Source organism: Borostomias antarcticus (assembly GCF_949987555.1).
Source record: "Borostomias antarcticus genome assembly, chromosome: 2".
Taxonomy (NCBI): Eukaryota; Metazoa; Chordata; class Actinopteri; order Stomiiformes; family Stomiidae; genus Borostomias; species Borostomias antarcticus.
The window spans coordinates 17231527-17253518 of record NC_140235.1 but is presented as its reverse complement, the minus strand read 5'-3'; positions in this window follow the sequence as shown (position 1 = coordinate 17253518).

Sequence of the window (21992 nt, the reverse complement as noted above, 5' to 3'; positions counted from 1 at the left end):
ACTTGGTTACGGTCCGCTCATCGCTTTAAGCATCCGAAACGCCTGGACGCCGGGCCCGAGGTAGCGTTCGTATGCCGATGAAGGGGTCCAGGCAGCGCATGTGAAATTGTACACCTGCTATGACACTTTTAACTGACTGAGGCCGCAGCCGTCTGGATTCAACACGATGGACTATAAATGCTGATAAAACCGAAATGTTAACGGGCATGAAGGTACATCAAATGTGGAGCAGAAGCAGTGAAATGAGACCATGCCTTCATATGGTTAATGTGGTTTTTCTAGACCAGCTCTCATGTATCGGGCAGTGTATTACAGGAGGGCACGAGGGCATCGTTTGTTGCCCTCCTTTCACCGTCTGCTGAAAGGAGGGTAGGCCAGGCCGGACGGGGCCGCAGCCAGGCACAGTCTGCGGAACTCTGTAAATCAAACCGGGACAGCGAATCAGCGATTTGATTGTTGAGGCCAGGGATGAGGACGCGTGGAAAATGAAGTTCTCCTGCCCGGACAGCCATGTGAGGCAGCGCATGAATTATTATTGAACGGAATGTTCGAACGATCATAGTTGATAATATTCACGGTGCTTCGTTATCGCAGAAGAGAAAGCGTTCCCTAGACCACTGAGGGCCCTACATAATATTAGCGACGACAGAGATACAGCTCCATGCGCCGTGGAACTGATTTGGTAGGCGGTGAGGTCAGTTCGGTAGGCGAAGCACTAGAAAATCGGTTACCGAACATATCCCCCAAAACCACAGAGGCTGCGGCATCAATAAACACCGGAGGGACACGGACGAGTCAAAGCCGATGCTTAACAAACAGAAACGCCGGTCCACCCGCCGCACAACAGGGACCAAACGGAGGTCCGAATGACAGCACATGTCCGAGCAGACCAAGTCCCGCAGTGCTCGAAGGACCGGGCAGCGTGGGCAGCCGGGAAACAAAGAGCGGCCCGGAGGCATGACGCCTGAGCGAGGAGAGCAGCTCCCACCCAGCAATAACTAAACGCCCCTGCGCGTCAAGCATAACACCCCGAATCGGCTGGGGCAAGGGGGGGGGGGGGGGGGGCGCTGCCCCCCCTGTGGCCAGATGCGCAAGCAGCCTGCAACGCGTCCAAACATGTAGTCTTGAGACTGGGTCGCGACCGGACCGGAGAAATGCACTGAACGCCTGGGCAAACGCACCAAAACACAAACATGAGCACGGAACGCAAGAGCAAAGAACGTGGAAGCAGTGAGTGCGCAGATACGAGCGATCAGCAGTAATGGCAAGAGCGAACGATGACATGTTTTGACAGCTTAAATACATGCGTACATGGGGGGGTGGGGGGGGTCTGCTGAGGTGTAGAAATCTGAGCAGCTTTTGGCACTGTGGTGGACCATAAGCTGTCTTCCAGAGTTTCCCACCTAGAACTATTTCACAATGAATATAATTTCCATGGGAAACCTTCTGTGACATTTACTTTCACCCGAACAACACTGACTCTCGTGACCTACCCTTTACAAACCCATACACAACTGATGTCACAGACCGTAGTGCACAACAACAGCATTAACTGATAATAATCCCAGCCATTACTCGGATATTATCATATCTCATCATCTTCCATCATGTCCATCCTGGTTTCTATAATGACCCAGTAATATGTTGGGGGAACTCATTAAAAACACAGGCACCCATAGCAGAAGCCAGCATCCATCATGTCTCCAGTTCACTGGCGGAGGCCAACTGCAGAGCGTTTTAACAAGCGGCCCATGCCTCTCACAAGGGGAAGCGTTTTGTTGACAAGCAAGTGTGTGCTGGGATAATTGGTTTTTGCTTTGCCGCGGACAAGTTAATTAATTTTAATTACGTGCAGCTCTCCGTCTGGGGTCGAGGGAGAGCACGGTGGACCAGATGGAAGAGGAAATATAAGCGGTGAGCTCGCTGCTGTTTGTCAGTCACTTCTCTCTCTGAGTGGACATCCCAGATGAGTCCTGTGAGTTATCCAGTCTGTCTACTCCTCTGTTTTCTCCTCTGTCTACAGTATGTGCTGCTGAGCTGGTCCCGCAATGTCAGCCAAGCCTGCATGGCAGAATGATTCAAAATAATGTTGTCAATGTTACGTTTTAGTGGTACGATTGGGGGGGAACCAAGAAGGCGGCAGAGGACAGGTAGGACCGTTCAGCCCGAGGGCATAGTTTATTCGCGGCTGGGGAAGGGGGTATGCGGGAGAGTGTGTGGTGCACTGGTAGGCTCGGATATGAGGTGTGTGTCTAACTATGTGTGGTGCGTGAAGGCTATGTGTATCGTTAACCATGTGCAAAATGAGATGGCTAGGCGGGTGTTGTTAAGATGTGCGTGCGCTGAAAAGCAGTGTCCAGTCCGAAGTCCAAAAGGGGCAGTCCGAAAGAGAAGGCGAGGGTAACACCGGGAAGTCAGTCCGTGGGGTCCAGGGGCTAGGGAGGGGGGGGGCTCAGGGGGTCCGGGGATGGAAGAGGCCATGGAGACGCAGGAGAGGGTCCGTAGGAGACTAGGGGGAAACAACAGACAGACGGGGTAAGGTAGGGCTCAGGGATTCTTGAGATTAGACGCTAGTACCGTGTAACATTGGCTACATTCTGGCGATGAGCAGCAGGTCTGGCAGGGTCTTATAGCCTGGAGCTAATCAGCGTCAGGTGCGTTGATTGCAGATGGGGACCGGCTGTGTCGTCGCCTAGCCAACGCTCTCAGAGAGCGTGCAGAGGTGGAAGGCTGAACAGGCGCGGGGGTAGAGGGCTGATGAGGCGTGGGTGAGGCAGGCTGGGGACCCACAACAGTCAATCGACAATACATACTAGAGGTCTTCACGGGTCGGGTAAATCCGAGAGGACCCAAACCGGACCCGAGACCTGTACGGGTCCGGGCCCACATTTCCACGCTTTTATTATGGTCAATTGGGTTCGGGTGGATCCGATTCTATTACCTCGGGTCCCGGGTCTGTTTATCCTTATGCGTAATACCCGAGAGAAACGCATGATGCGAATTCAGTGAGACCGCGGGCGAGACACGGCAGCCACAGTAGGCTACCTTGTGAAAAATAAGCTGAAAGAAAATGAAAGAGGTCAAACCTAGCGGCAGCTTTGTGTAGCCTTATTTATTTACGGCCGTTTCATTTCCATGCTGCCACATCACAGCCTGACAAAACAGAGATTGATCCTGTCGAGATTGAGAGGATAAATCGCAATTCCATCCAACTGTGATGCAACAGCATGCAAGACAACAGCCGTGACAGCCTAAGCGATTAATGCTACTGCTACTTGCTACTACTGCCTGTCGGATCCGTAAAATACCTGATCCGACTCGGGTCTCGGGTCTCTGTCCTACTCCTGCTCTCGGACAAAATCTGGTCCCGTATTTTTTTTTTTTTAAATGATCGGATTTAGTTGGATCTCGGAATGAATGTCTCAGGTCCATCTCGGTTTCGGGTCCACATTTTAGACCCGAGAAGACCTCTAATACATACCTTTGTAGCTTTTAGGCCTCTTGACAGAGCCATAGGCCTACTCTGTTCTATCTCTTTTTTTCCCCCCAAGTTCAGTCTCTTTCATCACTCCTGTCTTTGGATGGGATGAAAGCAAATCTCCAAGCACTTTGGAAGAATTGGCTTCACAAACCAAATGGCATTGAAGGCTTTATGGCAGAATGAAAGCAAGCAAGCCTTAAAAGAGACTGTGGATTCAAATGGTTTAGTAAAGGCCAGACTTAACCGTTCATATTCCCTCCTAACACCACTGTTCTCCAGATCAGGCAAGGCTGCCACAAAGGAAAGTGGTGGAAAGGAGAGATGTGTAAATGTAAAATATGCAGTGATACAGTACATCACAAGTTTACAGAAACATACAGTACTAATTGCTTTTGGGGCTCCTATGTTACAGACAATGGGCCTCATTCACCAATCATTCTTACAAATAATTTTCTGCTTAAACCCCACTTCTCCACTGTCTGTCAGCGTCAACCATCTGACACTAAGGACATGAATCCACTGTAATTGATGACATCGGCTCTACTGTAGTCATTCTTATTTGGTATTTGTTCTAAGCTAAGAACAGAATCTACGAACACTCAAGAGCAGTCTTATACCCACATTTGAGTGCTGAGGTTTGTGCGGAATCATATATTCTACAGTTGTATACTATTAAATACAATTTTTGAAATACAATAATATTTGTTGTCATTTGTAATATATTTTAATAATTATTTGCTGTCTTGCCAATAATACCCCAGATGAGCTGGTCCAGCTCCCATAACGCTGTGCGTCCTCTGGATACAGTGTTCACTGAACGAGTAATTTCATCCCATGCCTTTATTTTGTGTTATTTTATATCCACTACTGATGGTACCAGATACAACAGTTGGACTCCGGTGCTCCACTGCATTTAGATTTGTCATTCGCAACTTCTGTCTCAACTTCTCTTTCTCAGTTTCTGTGTGTGATTTCTGTGTCGCTTGTCAGTTATGGCTTCCACCCTCACTCGCCCACACTGGGCTCCACCTCAGCTCCTTGTGACCTGCCGGCGCACGGAACAAAACACCGCTTTAGCCAGCTACGCCACCGAAAAGCTAGCGGTTTGACGCCGTGTGTGGACGGTAAGGCTATTCATACTGACGAGTGAGTTTAACCAATTTAACTCGGACTCATGTGCACAGGGCCTTGCAGTCTCATGCCCTTTTATATGATTGGCGTGCATTTACCTATGCTAATACGGAACAGCTGGCACCCGCTTTCAATTTACGATAAGAACAGGTGCAAACAAATTCTGTAGTGTGAATACGTCATAAATGAGACGTAGCCTCGACTTTTCTTAGGATCTCTCTTAAGAACATATTTAAGAAAAAACGTAGCAAGATATTGGTGAATGAGACCCAATGAGTTACCCCTCAAGTTTCATAAGAATCAATCAAACCCACAGGGCCTCATCCTGATCTCACGAGGAGAGACACAGAATGTGAGCTCGCTACAGTAGTGAAACAGTTAGGCGCGACAACTATGTGACTGAGGACATCAGGCATGGAGTTTAGCAGTGCTGGGTAGTGTGTCGTGTCAACACAGGCTGTCAGCATTCCATAATAAACTATATTATGTTTATAGCTTACAGTAATTGGGCCATATGTGATGAGCTGCCCTCAGAGGTAACTCCAAATAAAACACCTTAGTTCTTCCACAACTGGGCTGTGGTAACAGGTTGTGACACACTTTCATAATGACGCCAGGCTGGTGGCACTGCGATTTCCTTGGCGGGCTATTGAGAGGAACAAGAGCTTATGGGCAGCTGTTCTGTGCGGTTTTGACCTGCTCTATGAACAATGCAGGCACTGGATCATTGGATAGTACTATCACTGGGCTTTATTTGCGTTATACTACTAATTTTGATTCACTTCATTGTTCATTTGTGTATTCATGCAATTTCCAATTTCGACATCAGCATCTGTGGCTGCAGAGACCGGCAGATCTTTTCAACAAATGACCCATACACATAACTTTATTTCATGGGAATGTGAAATGTAATCATCCCATATGCCCCCTCTCACTATTTTAATTTGGAAATCACCAGAATGAATTATTTACAGAAGGCCTATGCAACTTGGCCACATGGCTTGAACACTATGTATCTCTCACCTGCTCAGCATAAATATGTGGGACTGGATTTCTTTGTTTGTGTCTTTTTGCTGTCCCTGACCTGCTCTTATCAAAGTCTCTTGGAAATAAAACTATTAAAAAAAACTCATCTGAGTGTGACTTCCTGGATCAAGCAAGAAGCGTTAATCTGCTGTTCAGATTCACCAGTACACTTGTTACATTAACTATTCTGCACACATACATTTCCCAAATAGCTGCATGGCTTCTCCTTAATGGATTGGCTAATTGCTCAGAATCCCTGAGTGGTGCCCTGGTGTGCTCCTTTGCTGCCAGCGAAGGGATTATGGGATGTGTGTCAACATTTATCCCCCTCTCTGCTGGATTGCCTAGCCCAGGGGTTCTCAAACTTTTTGGGGCCAGGGACCCCTTATGGCAGAGAACATTTTCCAAGGACCTCCTCATAATTGTAACACTAAGACTACTCTTAGATGCCATTGAAACTAGTTGTATTCGAAAACTTAAATACTTCAGACCTGTTTCATAGTGATAAACAGAAACACATTTCAATTTGGATCATGGTAATATGGCTCATTCTTTTAAAGAGAGGGCTTTTTGATTTAGCATTTTATTAAAATTGCATTTGAACTGAAAATAATAACAGTAGCAAGATAGCAGACATTTGAAACGACCAGTCTACTGACATTAAGTGCATCAACTTTTAAAATAAAAATAGGTCTACATTTGAAATGACGCAGTTCAGCTGAAGAGGGATGAGAGATTCCAGGGCCAGCTCATCCAGACACGGCTCTGACTGACAGACCTGTCACAATCACGTCAGAGTTTCTATTGGCACAAAACTAACGTGTGATTACATTTAAGACATTGCACAGTTTGGCACAAATTATTCCCATCAGTAAATATGCAGTTTTTAAATGATACAGCACAATTTTAGAATTTATACCAAATTATTTCATTGACCCCCTGGCTATTAATCGTGGACCCCAAGACCCCACTTTGAGAACCTCTGGCCTAGCCAACCCCCTGCCATGTCATTGGTCCTACTGTCCTCTCCTCCTCCACAGAGTGTGAAGCAGGAGATTGGATTTATAGTGCAGCCTAAGCCCATTGTTTCACTCTTGTGTGTGTGAGGGGATAGGACAGATAAGATGCTGACTCGCCTAGCTGGGATTCTGATTAAAAGCACCACATACAGGAGGCATAAGCTATGCCCACCCCACCTCACCCCCCTATTGACTTAGTCTGACTCAATAGATGTGGGTTTTGGGGATAAGCCTTGTCATTTGTTTATTACTGCTCAATAAGTGGTGCCGATTCCTGTGGTCGGCCAAACAGTGGCGATGGGAGATTCACCCAGACCATGTGAAACAACAACCTAGCAACCGCTCTGCCGAAGACAACTGTGACTGGTTTTAAAGAAATACAGCGTTTCCCCCTACTCATTACCTCGAACGGTAATGAATCCAGCCAGACCTTTCTCCAGTGCTGGTGCCGCATAAACAATAGGTCTGGCTATGTGAGACTAGCTTTACCCAAAATTGCACATCTTTCATTTTCTTGGCTGCGTTCTTGGTATTGGTTGGGTGTGAGCTCAATACTGTACATTTGCGCTTTAGACGGGGAACAGTGCTGAATTAAAGAGCTCATCTCCAGAGCACCAAAGAGATGGCATGACACCAGCCATTTCCAGGAACGTGGGAGGGGCGGGGGGGGCTTCTACTGAAGTGAAAATCTACTGAGGTGAAATTCACACCTTTCGTTGAACTTATTGTGGTGGACTTGGTGGTGAACAATTCCTTGCAAAACTTTGCATTCAGCCTCCTACAATATGAAACTACATTAGTGGATTTAATTGAACGCTCACTCTTTGAGATCCCAGATGTCCATTTATCCCTTTCATTCCTGCCTTTTCAGTCTATTCGCTGTCTTTTATCTGGGTGAAAAGAAGCATGTTATCAGTTAATTAACTGCTATCTGTGATGCAGCAATAATAACAACACCTGTCAGCGTGAGCCAACCATAATCTATAAGCTAGTGTTGCTGCCATTTAATACTACAAATTAATTTGTGTTTTCTCGTGTGTGGAGCAAGGACAATTAGTTTTGATTGCAGGTGTGAACATAGAAGGTCACAGGATGTATTTTGTGAGAATCATAATTGCCATCTTTGGAATATAACGGCACATGTGGCATTTACTTCAATCTGTACTTTGGACTTTTCTGTGCCAGGGTAATTATGATGGGAACAGGAACTTACATTTTGAGCATGACACATGCACCCGTGTGCGCATGCACACACACACACACACACACACACACACACACACACACACACACACACACACACACACACACACACACACACACACACACACACACACACACACACACACACACTCTTCCTCTATTTTTCTGCCTGAACAGGTCTGATCAATATCCCTTCCTCCACTTTGCTTGATCAGCGATGATTCCCTCATCCAGCCAGCTCTGCTCCCAGAGCGCTAGCTACCTGCCTGCTGCTAGCTACAGTGCCTGCTTCTGTTCATGGCCGGCACTTAATCCACCCCGCTCCGGCGGCCACCAGTCCAGGTTCCCGAAGCAGCAGCCATTATTGAGCCAATCAAGATCCAGAATGAATCAATTCAGGACCTCTCTGTGGGTCAGAAGGTGAATCAGGAAACTGCTGAGCAGAGGGCCAGGGAAGTGGAGGTGGAGAGGTGGAGAGATAGAGAGGTGGAGAGGTAGAGAGGTGGAGAGGTAGAGAGGTGGAGAGGTAGAGAGGTGGAGAAATACAGATATATAGAGAAGTGGAGAGGTAGAGGTAGAAAGGTGGAGAGGTAGAGAGGTGGAGAGAGAGAGGTGGAGAGGTAGAGATAGAGGTAGAGAGTAGAGAGGTGGATAGGTAGAGAGGTGCAGAGATAGAGAGGTGGAGAGATAGAGGTAGAGAGACAGAGGTGGAGAGGTACAGATAGAGAGGTAGAGAGGAGAAGTAGAGAAATGGAGAGGTAGAGAGATAGAGGTGGAGAGGTAGAAAGGTAGAGAGGTGGAGAGATATTTATTCGATGAAGTTGCAGAATGAATTAATATCTAGAGTCTAGACCTATGATTAAACATTAAACACGAATGGACTGGAGCATTCAAACTCTCTCCCTGACATTCATTAAAGCACACCGATCTCCCCCACAACAACTAGAGTAGGCCTGATAGTGCTTCACTCAGCAAGTGCTTGTGTGAAGTCAACAGGGGGTCCACCGTCAGTGGTCTCTGTGTGTGTTTGCCACGCAGCTTCTGGCTCAGGCGTAAGCTACGGCGTTCATCGTAGTGCTACGATGCCTCTGGGAAACTCAGCCCTGGTCTCTTAGCTGGTATGCAAGGTTTGTGGTGCCAAGCGGACCCCATCCTCCACCATACCTGTGTGTGTCAACCCCAGGGAAAGGGGTGACCAACAAAACCCTAAAAGAGGCCGTGGCACTCAAACATTTGCTATGGGAGGCATGTGGCAGCCTCCCCTCTCTTCCAAGCTCCTCTGGCAATCAGCGTTCCACTCAGCACTGGCTGATTGCTTAATTAGAGCAGCTGTGCTCAATCAGCTCAGCTCCCAGGTGCACCCCCACCTGAAGGTCATGGGACTTATTGTGGATTTGCGTGCTCGGATGGTCCCATTTCCCGAGTTGTGAAGTTGTTCTTCCGACTTTGGTGTGTTCATGAGCTTTTAAGTCATAATATGAACAACATGGGCGTAACAAGCTAGCAGCTGTTGTCGTGACAATGAAGAACAATGGACTCCCAAAAACCACTCATATTGCTTTACCTGACTTGTTATCTGGGTTAAATAACTGGGTTAAACGAATCTAGGCCACTCTATGCAGACAGCAACTAACGGTTACAACCTATTACCATATGGCTTACCCTACAAATTACGTGAACAATATGTATGCAATACGTGAAATAATAAAATCTTTACCACCAACCAAACATTTACTTTCTTCTGCCAAGACTTGAGGGGGCATTCATGTGAATTTTCCCAGTTGGGAACTATTTTTAGTTCAGGCCTCCGGTGTCCATTTTGTGGAGTAGAGGCGGCTGTGAGTGTGTCTTTTTAATGCAGCTTTTAGCTTATTAGAAACCAATCTTTTACATCAGCAGAACTTCTCAAGATGGCTGATAAAAGGGAGAGTCCTCAATGATCCTCTGTGATTTTCTGGTGCCCTTGTACACACATACTAAGGATACCCTTTTTTTTTTTTTTTTCACTGGGGCAAGTGCAATGTGGGTTGTGTGCAATAGTCTATGTATGCGTTGTGTATGTGCAATGTGTTGTGAGTAATATGTGTAATGTGTTTTGTATGTGCAATATGTTGTGGACAATGTGTTGTGTGTAGTATATGTATGTGAGATGTGATGTGTTGTCCTCCTTTGTTTGTATAGAGTTGATTTGTGCAGCAAACGAGTCCAAGACAAATTTCCCTGAGGGGACAATAAAATATATTTTATTCTATATTCTATTCTATTCTATTCTACCCTAAAAGATCCCAGTGTAACAAAGTGAACGTTGATATAATTACACCACATCACTCCCTTGTCCACATTACACCCACACTAGGGTTGCAAATTTCAAGGAATTTCATTAATCGATAACTGCTAACCTTAACAAACAATAGTCGATTAATTGATAAGAACATCCCACGATGGACTGCGTTTTGCTCGCTTAATTTTTGTCTTTTTCCGCTGTCGTTGAAATTTCCCGGCATCCCAATTAGCCTTCACTACATGGCGTTGCGCCCTCATGTGCAGTCAGACCTTAAATCATGATTACATTTCACGCAACTCCCGTTGATAATGTTCGTAAAAAAAAGAAGTTATGTTCCATTAATAAGCAATTAATCGAGTAACCAAATCTTACTCAAGTAAATTCTTATCGGCAATTAATCGATAAGTCGATTAGTTAACATCCATAACCCACACACATAGAGACAGGATGCGTCTTATTTGGACATGGGACTGGGTCATAGTGTAGGGCTCTTAGCTATTTCTTTTGATTAATTACATATTTTATTTTCTGGTGTTTCCATTTTAATATGTCTCTGCATTGTTGTTTTGAGATATGCAGTGATTTTCTTGTTTGGTGTACCTTCTGAGATATTGTACAAAAACACCCATATAGTGGTAGAGTCCATCCCACCCATATACTGGTTAAGTTCATCCCAGAGAAACTGTTGTCACCGCGGGTGCTAGTCCTCTCTTTCGTAAGCCCGCGAACAAGGTATGCATTCCCGTGTTCTGATTATTTTTAATGTTTTGTGTATTGTAATGCATACAGTATGTGCATAAGGGTGGGTAGGCTACTCACTGGGTGGGGATGTCCTTTCTTTATTCCTTTTGCGGCACGCATGGCTGCTCTCTTTCATAAGCCCCCAAACAACAAGGCTACAGCCAGCTAGCGGAGAAATTGACTGAGAGCCTGTTCATTTCATTCTGTGTACAGAATAAAGCTGTGTTTGCCAAAGAACACGGTTGAGTCCTGGCTGTTCATCTACAACTACAACACAACGCAGAACTACATCACACTGGCTACACCAGCTTGAGTGCCATTGGCAGTTTCAGTGGATTCTGCATGGCTAATGTGAGTGGGGCTGACTGCCTGTCGTCTTCCATGGACTTCTGCTACGGGTCTATGAGGCCTCTCTCTGAAGGAACCAGTTAACACAGCAAGTGTAAGTTGACTCCAACAGGACAGCTTAATTCAAATGGAAACTCACGTTCGGTAGATAACTGAGAACAACAGCCCTTCAGTTCCACTGGCAAGGGACAGGGAAGTGTGCTTCACAGAGAGAGAGAGCGCGCTGATTCATCAGGGACAGGGAAGCGTGCTTCACATAGAGAGAGAGTGCGCTGATTCATCAGGGACAGGGAAGTGTGCTTCACAGAGAGAGAGAGCGCGCTGATTCATCAGGGACAGGGAAGTGTGCTTCACAGAGAGAGAGCGCACTGATTCATCAGGGACAGGGAAGTGTGCTTCACAGAGAGAGAGAGCGCGCTGATTCATCAGGGACAGGGAAGCGTGCTTCACATAGAGAGAGAGCGCGCTGATTCATCAGGGACAGGGAAGGGTGCTTCACACAAAGCACAGATTGGTCGGGCAGTTGGTCCACCTGGCAAAGGTTAAATTAGCATAAGGTCAGGGGTGGCTGGCATTCAGGTGTGGCACACTCCAGATATACCCACTTTCTGGGATTAACAGGTGACCTTTGACCTCGTGCTATTTTCCTATCTGCTTCTCTTTCCTCTCTCTAAAGCACGCCTGATCTTTGAGCACAACACAGTCGAGTTCTTTGTTTAACTTTTGAAAGCTCTGCGCTAACTGTGTTCCACACCTTGTGTTCACAGCTGGAGCTCTTTAAAACCATGCAGATAGACTCGTGATGAAAGAGCTTCAACCCAGACGCATATAGGGGCAGTATTTAGGTGAGCTAGCTTGTAGAAGCATTGAAACGTATGGTGCCGCTCTAACTTTTGAGCTGATAGTTTTGCATTTTTACCCTTTTTCTAACTTGTTGCCATGGCTACAGTTTTTAAGCTACACAGACATATTATACAGGAAAATGTTCAGCAAGTTCCCAGGACAGTGGCGTATTTAGGCATGAGCAACATGGGCAGCCGCCAAGGGCAGCATCTCGGGGGGGAGGGGGGGGGGGGGGGGGGGGCAAGGGGAGCCGAAAAAAAACTCTGCGAAGTAAACCGCACCCCCCCCCAACAAATCGCACGTCAATCAGAACTGCCTGTCAGCACCCCCGCCCCCCCCCCCCATGACATGAGGGGGCGGAGTCTCGCCATCACGCCACTAACCACGCCACGGACCCGTCAACTCAGCCTTTGAGTGAGCTAGAGACACACAATCTTTGCTGGTCGGTGCATGGAGATTGCCCAGTGGTCATTGCACTGCCCCCAACCAGCTCTGACCTGAGGGGGCGGAGTCTTACCACCACGCCACTATCCACGCCACGGGCCCCACAACTCAGCCCCTGAGTGGGCTAGAGACACATGGTCTTCACCGGTGCGGGTGGATAGGTGGCCCGGAGAGGGGTACACTGTCCCCGACCAACTCTGACCTGAGAGGGCGGAGTCTCGCCACCACACCACAGACGCCACAATTCAGCCCCTGAGTGGGCTAGAGACGCATGGTCTTCACCGGTGGGTGCATGGAGATTGCCCGGTCCGTAGTAGTACTAGCAGTAGCTGTTGCATACAGCTGCAGCAGCTAGCCACCTCACATTTTCTCCAGGAAATGTACTTTCTAGTTGTAGCTGTTCTTGCACTTTTACTTAAGTAACTAGGTTAAATGCGTAGATGCTTGTTTAGAAAGAGCTGCACTTATGAGTTCTGGTGAGTATTAGTACACTTGACTACGTTGATAGGGTGACCATAATTTCAAATCCCCCCCGGGACACCCCCCCCCCCCCCCCCATATATAGGCTAGGCCTCTCTCTCTCTCTCTCTCTCTCTCTTATCATCTTTTATGTCTGCACTCCCACTGTGAGTAACAGAAAAGGTGATCTTGCAGTGTGTGCAAAAGGCAGCATTTTCATTTCATCCCCATGTTGGGGATGATGCATTACATTTAAAATGGTGTTGAGAAACTCGCGTTGAGGTATCTGATTAGCGGGAGAACATTTACGCTGAGTTATTAACTATGGCAAATTTTTAACTTTAAAACATGTAAATAAAACATGTAAATAATGTAATGCATCATCCCCAACATGGGCGGCAGCAGTGAGTAGGCTAAACAAAGCGGAGAGCGCCGAATCGCCGGTAGAAGAAGACAGTCGATGCGCTGTGGATATTAGCCATTTAAGTGTACACATTTGCCTTTTATTTGAAAGCTGGGGGACTACAAACTGTAGCGACCTCAGAGAAAAGACTTTCATCTTTCCAACGATGTGTTTACTTTGGTGAGTAACGAAACGGTTTTGTCTGTAGACTCGGACGAGCGGATAGGATATCGCCCTGGACCAGGTCTAGGAATCAATAAGCTCAAGCCTTAAATATTTCCTGTGGATTAGCGGTTAGAAGAATGTTACGACACTCACTTTCGGTTAGAAGAATGTTACAACACTCACTTTCATGTATCTCTCAGAAAGAATTGGATCCATCATTTGGAACACCAACAGACTCAACCGACTGTTCCGAGCTGGCATCAGTCCACAGCCTCCCCCGCCCATCTCTGAGGCTGCAGCGAGCGAGAGCAAGGCAGATGAATAATTAACTCCAGAAGGCATTTGAGGTTTGCAGCTTGTCTCGGGGGGAGATTCTGATTCTCATTTTCACCAGCCATGATTCACATTAAGCCTCGACATAAGTCACGGAGCCGCTCGCCCGGGTGACAACTTTCCATTCGGGCGAACGTCTTAAGGGGATAAACCGATGCAAAATAGATCGACTCCGGTGACCAACAAATTGCCTCTGCTGGTCTGTGGTTCAGTATGGCCGGTATAATATAGCACATTGCCTTTCCTCTATGGGCCCGAACGTCAAACAAGGACGGCTTCTCCACTGCCTGGGAGATCTGATGCTGTCTCTGTGTCTAGATTATATCTACTGATCAGGTCATAGGATAAATCAAGTGGCTATGTCATCTCATTAATCCCTAATCCCTAATGCCGTCACAGAAGGATTTGTCCTAATCGCCGTCATCAACTTCCTGTTCAGACAAACCTGTCTGTTGTGTCCAGAGCCCACCCCCTCTGACTTCACCTGTCATCACGCTAAGATGCGAGGCAGGCAGGCATACCCTGGTCTTCCAGATGAGGTTGTTGCTCGCTGGTTAAATGAAATGAAGAACTCGTTATTAAACTTTCATCATCTTTTGCTCCCTTAGATCCCTGATTGGAAAACAGGGCATGGTGTGTGTGTGTGTGTGTGTGCAAGTTTGTGGGCGTGCGTGTGTGCGTGTGTCTAACACAGTAGGTGTGTAGCCTATTGCTCCACTGCACAGACCACAGAAATGACAATATAATGGCATTGTCTAAGCAACACAACTCTCCTGTCTCCATCTCTCTTGCTCTGAGCATCATCATTTTTCTGTCTCTCTCTCTCTCTCTCGATATATCTGTCTCATACACACTTTCTTTCACAACTTCTCTATCAGTCATCCCCTCAACACTCTCCAGTTCATTTTCCGATGGTGCTTCACCCCCCAGACGAGGGTAAAAACACGAGCACCTGATTTCATGATCAGGCTGTGGCCAATAGCATTAAGAAGATGGATCAGACAGATCCCAGGCCTGACAGTCAGACAAGGGTGATAGCTATGAGGTTATTAACGTGGGGTTAACACTATGAAGTTAACATAATGTGACTGTATCCTAAGTTCAGAAGCCCACGGTATAGATCAGCATTAGTTCAAGGGTGATATTGTTGGGGTGGGAAGTCATTCCTAGCTCCTATCAAGCATTGGTACGTGCTAGATTAGATCTCGCTTCTCATAGTGTGTTAAATATTATGGTCGGACTTAGCGCTTAATATGCAGTCTAATTACCGATTGTGTGGTACTTTGTGTAATTTACTTACATGGACCTGTTACTGTACCACATATGCCCAGAAAGTAATTACGTGTGATTCCACAGACAAACAAGGTTTACATCTCATTTGTAGCCTCCAGTGGCATGGCCTCCATGGAGAAACTGATTCGACATTTGCTTCCAATCATTACCAGCAGTAATGAACACATGACAACGGGGAGCTGATAAGTCTGCACACACTCTGATTGGCTGAGAGGGAAAAAAAAGGCATCCCAAATGTAATTTGTTGACTTTCGTTGTCTTTTATCCTGTCCTTATTCAGCTCTGCGTTGTATGGTTTCAATAAAAGACAGCCCCCAATCTCTCACAATACCACACAGTCCAGTGTCCCTTTTCCAGGTGTATTCCAGATGAATCTCTCCAACACGGGATTTGAGCGACAATCAAAAGCTGTTTATTACAGGAGGTTTATAGCATACAAAAGACGATGGCATCTAGTCTAATGTCAGCTTGCCTGCCTGTGGCTGTCTGGCTCCAAATCAAAGCATTGCAACGTTGCAACGTTCTTATGTGGTTCGAGTGTCCCTCCCCCCTCGTCTCTTCTCCGATAAGACTGTCTTTCTGGTCTCTTCTGTTGCTTATGGCGTTGTAGCCAAGATAGCTTACGCCGCCTCGGCGCCCAGGTCTCTATCTCTAACCACAACAGTGGTGTCGGGCACAGAGTGTACCAGCCCTAAGAATGTCACCCTTATCTCATATGGGATGTACATCTTTGGAAGGGAGACACTTCTCTTCCCGGACTCCGGCCGACAGCCACACTCAGGGGTCAACATCATAATAAAAAACAGCTAACAGGATCAGGTTAAACAAAGACATTTCTCTAAAAAGGCCATTTCATCAAATTGCAGTATTCAATCTGTCGTCAAGCAGGGCCAGAAATGCGTTTGTTGTGTACTAAGCGGGTCGTCTGGAGAGGGCAGATGTGAATAATTAGAAGGGGAAGACACACCATAGCACAGGTGTGCATGCCAAAAACATAACACAATCAATCAAGGCTCTGAACAGAAGGTTTGTGTGCGTGTGTGCGTTGGTCAACACAAGCCAGAAATACAGCTGATGGAGGACGTATGACAGGCAGCCTTGGGAAGAAGGTAGTATTTTGGCATGTTGGCCGTTACCTGATCTGAACTATTCATTAACTACCACCATAGCTGGTTATGAGTGGTGAAATAGCATATTGTTATTACCTAAGGACAGCATTCATTTTGAAGTAAGATAACATCTTAAAACAGTTAGAATAATTTATATTCAGTTGCGGTTCTAAAGGGCGTCCCCAACTCAAACGACTCCGGGTGAGTAAAATGGCAGAAATCTCTGACACCTTACCCTACTAACACAGTACGTAAAACTGACGGGACACATTGGTGGTAGTGTGGTAACTTTGCGACGGTACCAACAGCGAACCTAACTGACACCTAGCTGACACTTGCCTTTTCAGTCGCAAAATAACCAAAATAACCGTCCTCAAGGACACTGTAAGGGAACGTAGCCGTCACTGCTGCTTAAATCCGTAACTACGATGTAATTAAATGACGTGACAATGCTGTTACATTACAGTCCCACCCTGACTTTATTGGAAATGTGTCACAGTGGGTCAGAACATTTGTAAATTACTTAGGTTTTAAAATAAATTTTGAAGTCATACAGTTACAGAATTGTAAAATGAGGAGAAATCCGGCATGTCTGTTTTGTGTGTAATTTCTCATTTACAGTTAATATTAACACTAAAGATTTGCAGTCTAGGCCTAATAAAAATAATGATAAAAAAATATGCCTATGAATGAAGTCCTAATTTTGCAACCTAAATGTGAGCAATGAACGCTGAGCAGTGAACGTAAAACAAAGAATGCAAGGCATTGGGCTACTTTCTTAGGTGACACAATTGAAGAACTAGACAAACAAGTTACACACTCTGGTACAGTAGGTGGCTGTATGCACATTAAAGTTGTTTGCGATCCGCCGCTAAACCCAGCGAAGAAGAAGAAGACGACGACAACGGGCTATACTTCCGTTCTGTTTGAAACAAGCGATTGAGAAAGACCAACACGCCAGTCTTTGTCCCCGCGATAACACAGATCCTGTAAGTATCTCAATTTCAATGTATACATAGCTAGCTATGTATTTTTGTATCGTCCCAGATAAAACACCAACGTTATGTGCAAGCTACCCTTTTGTAATGATTATCTATATGCAGATGCTCTCTTTCCAATGTTAGCTAACTAGCTAGCCAGCTAACGTGATTAGCCTTTTTCTGTACATCATGGCTAGCTAAGTAGCCTACGTAAAATAACTCTGTCAATTATTGTTATAACTTTCGCTTTTGTGTAATTGTAGCTTAAATTATAATGTTGGCTTGGCAACTTGAGAATATTTCAGTTGTGTACACTATAACTTTTATGAAGTGTTGTCGTGGGCCATTGTTTCCTAATTACGGGCAATGGTGGAGTCTTCTCGAGTCTAGCACTCGCGCGAGCTCCTGCACGTTCGTACTGTTTCATCGCTTGGAATAAAATGCGATAATTAGCTTACTCATTGATTTCGCATTAACCCACGACACCGTTAGTAGGTGTTCGTTTTTAGGCATTCATTTTTCCGAAGTTAATGTTAACAGAATACTAGAAGCCCCAACAATGGAGCTAGGCTAGCTAGCAGGATTTGTTATAGCAGCCATCTTGGCTTTTTGGGTACAGCAGCCATCTTGGTGGTTTTGGGATGTGATTTCATGTTACTCTTAACTGTTGAAATGGTTGCTCATGCTGTCAAACGGGTAAAGAATTGTGTACTACGTTTTCACTCACATACAAATCCAAATTTTGCATAATAGGTACTCATGATGTGGACTACTAATATAGTGTCTTGCAAAATCTATTTAATTAGGGTGGTAGACATGTTGCCCTGTTCCTCTAAATGTGTCAGAAATCACGTGGTCCTGTGGGAGTGTGCATGTCAGCCAACGAGAGGGTCACCCACTCTCGCTCTCTCTCCCTCTCTCCCCTCCCATGCTCTCAGTTGCCAACCTCCCAGTTGTTGTTTGAACTGAGCAAGAAGCAGGTGAGCGGGACAGGAAGAGGCGCTAAGACGGGGACAGGCGTGGCCAGGGGCAGTCCTGGGACAGCACCACAGGCTTTGTGAGTCTTGTTCAGTTAAATACCCTCATGAGTATTAACAGAAGAGCACCATATAGATATGCACACATACACTCTAACATGTCGCTCTCTCCTCAGCTCAGCCCAATGGTCTCTGATGGTTCTGTCTGGCCAGCCCTTAGGTGGAGAAACACCTGATCATCAATATAGGCAGGCACACGTAAGTACAAATGCACATACGTTTCCATAGACGGGATAAACAAATGGGAATATTGATATTGAGTTAATGTTAGCGGTAGACGTGAGATTCATAAGACACATCACTGATGCCAGTGACGCCACAATATCAGGGAAATTGAGCAATTGCTTCCCTGTAGTGCAAACTTGCAAGATTCGCTCAGTTATTAACCCTTCTTGCCTTTTTTGTTGTTGGTTTTCTCTCTCCTCCTTCCTCTCTGTGCAGTTCTCCTGTGTGCTGAGCCGGTATCCCATGTATTGCCACTGCTGACAGGGTAGAGCTCAGCCACATGCAGAAGGGAGTGATGAGGGAAGAGGAAGATCATTTCCCCGTTTTTTTTTCCTCCAGTTTTAGGATACCGTCTCAAGAATGTGTTCCCCACTTTTATGCCTTTAAATCAGGGTTAGAGTATTCCAGGTGTGTGGCCATGGCCATGAACACCAGTAGAGGAGGGAACCAAGTGTCTCAATGTCTCTCCACAGTTGTGTGGTTGTTACCCCCCACTAGCTACATATTCATTCAATCTTTATTTAACCTCGTGAATTAATTGAGAGTAAGCTCTCATTTACAATGACGTATAATCACTCTATATTTGAACTTGTACTACAGGTGAGAGAATCCTTTTTAATGGTCTCTCTCATTTGCTCTCCTAGCTGTGATGTTAGAGTTGTGCAGGACTTGGGTGTTCTCCTGCTCTGAGTGCCCATTCTCCTACACCTCCCAGATCTACCTCCACAAGCACATCAAGAGGAGCCATGACAACCTCTGTCTCTGCTGAGGAACACACAGAGCATTATGAAGTAGCCAGTGCCTTGGCGAAGGTGTTTGAGCAGCAGTCATCAATGGATTAACTCCCAAGACACAAGGAAGAGACAGCGCAACACGCGCTATGACTCCAGTGACAAAGGTAATATAATAAAGTGCATTCAACAGTCCCAAAAGAGTACTACTTGAGTTGACTAATCTGAGCTAATGTACCTCTACTATATGTTCCAGTGCCCAGGCAGCCGGTCGGCAGAACTCAGACCAGACCAGCTATGCCAGGTGCCAGAGCCGGAAGGCCTGCTCTGCCAGTTATCAATGCAGGTATCCATGCATGTTTGTGTTGGTGAAATGTCTATGCATATTTGCACACTGACAGTTAACTCAGGACTTTTTGAAGACTAATTTACTCATCTCACTTTACTCAGCAGTAGATGTTCATCACCCAGGCCCTTAGAGCTAAGGCGCAGTGAGCGATGGCCCTGTGAGCCAGGCCCTTCAGCCCGTCTGACCTCCAGGCACAAGCAGCATCCATCGGAGATTAGCACCCCGGCCAGACCAGGTAAGGGTCTGACATGTCTACCTGTTTCATGACTAGTTGATTCTTCCCCTTATGCCAGAAGCCATACGCCGCCAGCACCTAGTTTCCTGCTAATCCCTTTATCCTTTTTGGTTTTCAGTTAGTCTGTGATGCCATCGCCCGTGAGACCAACAGCTCCAGCAGTATTGCCCTCCATGTCTTTCCGGAGCCCCCCTGCTTACCCCTCTGCCATCAAGTTCTGCATGTGCTGGTATGCAGAATTTTGTGAACTACTTCATGTTGCATGCAGGGATATACTTTGAGTTCAATTTCCATTATGTGACAGTACAATTACTTATAGCCACATCTGTGTTTATATCCAGATTGCCAGAGGATGGTGTATCAGCAGTTGTCCAGCTTGACCAGAATGCTCGGTGAGGTCATGCAGAGTCTGAGGGAGCTCGCGCAGAGACTATCCGGGGAGTCTGATGGGGTTGCACGGGGAGCAGTATTGGATGCACTGGATCCTGCAAAAACGGAGGAGGTCTTGGAGGAGCAGCTGCTGAAGGACAAGGAGCATCAAAGGAAGATGGTGAGTAACTTCAGGGCAGAACTTTGTTCCTTATTTTTGCAGGGAAGTGTTAAGGAAGTGTAAAAGTAAATGATTGTCTTTATGTTTTGCAGACATGATATCTGAGTTCCATTGGCGGCAAAGATCTGCCAGATGTGGTCCGGCGGGTGCTGTCAGCCATTGCCATACACAGTGTGGTGTGTCTACAGCGTCCGTGGGAAGAGGGGGAAGAAGCCTCTAAAGAATATAACCCTCTACAATGTCATATTATGTAAGAGATTGTTCATATTTTTGCAAAATAATACAGTCTTTGCTTCATGCCATGTGCATTGAAACCATTCCCTTTTTGGTTAAAAGGTGCAGTTATGGCCTGTAAGCCAAGTACCACTGTGACGGAGGTGTCTGCCCAGCTGCAGGAGATGCTGAAACATGCCCCTGCTCGATGCAAAAAGGTATGTGATGTCAGTCAGTTAATTTTCTCGTATCCAGTGACATGGCATGCTTCCAATGAACGTATGCGACTTGCTTTTACAGCCATTTCATTATGTCCTTAGGCATCTGCTCCAGCCCAGCTGATCTCCCCAGCCCAGCCCCTGACCACAGTGGAGTATTCAGATGACCTCTTCTGCCCAGACCCTCGATTCAGATGTGGGTGACCTCCAGCCCAGCCCGTCTCCCTAAAGCTGCCTTTCCAGCCTGCCAGGATGGATGCCTTTTTTGTAAATAGTTTTTGTAAATTTTAACCTTTTTTTTTGTGGGATACAACGGTCTGTTGCTGCCTGCCACATAAGGCGCACTTTGTTTCATTTTTGTTTTTAGAACTTTTGCAATCGTCAGATAATGGGTTGCTAGCCAGAGCTTGTACATACTTTTTTTTTTTGCTTTTCTGGCTATGTGTAATGTGACAGACCGTAAACCTCATCCTTGTAAATATGTATACTTTTAATTTGTTTTGCAATGTACTTTGTCTAATAAAATGTTCTCAACTGTTTATGGTGTTCAGTCTCATCTTGGTTTGTATCATAATGCTTGCTGCTATATCCCCATATAGCATTAATTCGTTTTTGTACTGCAAATGCTAAATATAGCCAGTGGTACTGCAAATGCTAAATATAGCCAGTGGTCAGGGTTTAGTAAGTAAGTGACCATATCTGCACCGTGCAAAAAAGACGTGCAGACCAAGTCATATAAATACCTGTAAATCTAGTGTCAGACAAGTCAGTCTAGGACGGTACTTGCTGCTCACGTGTAGATCAAGTTTCAGCCATGGATGTATTAATAGAACTGGATACAGCCACTCCATTCACTGACCGCTATCAACAATGAAGCCCTATTGAACCGCACCATCTTGGCAAATTTGTAGTCATTTGACCATTTCCGGTGACTTTTGTACTTGCGCAGTTGTGCTTTTCTGGCCTTCCGGTGACTTTTGTACTTGCGCAGTTGTACTTCTGTCCTACGCGCGTCCACGGTCAACGTTGGCACCGCTTCCAGCTATCGAATGGCCGACTGGTGTAAGATGGATAGCCTAACGTTAGAGAGATAAATGTTTATGGTTTCAGTCTATGGTTATGTTAATAAAGCTAACAATGATGTTGTAACATGCATGCAGCACTGCCGATCT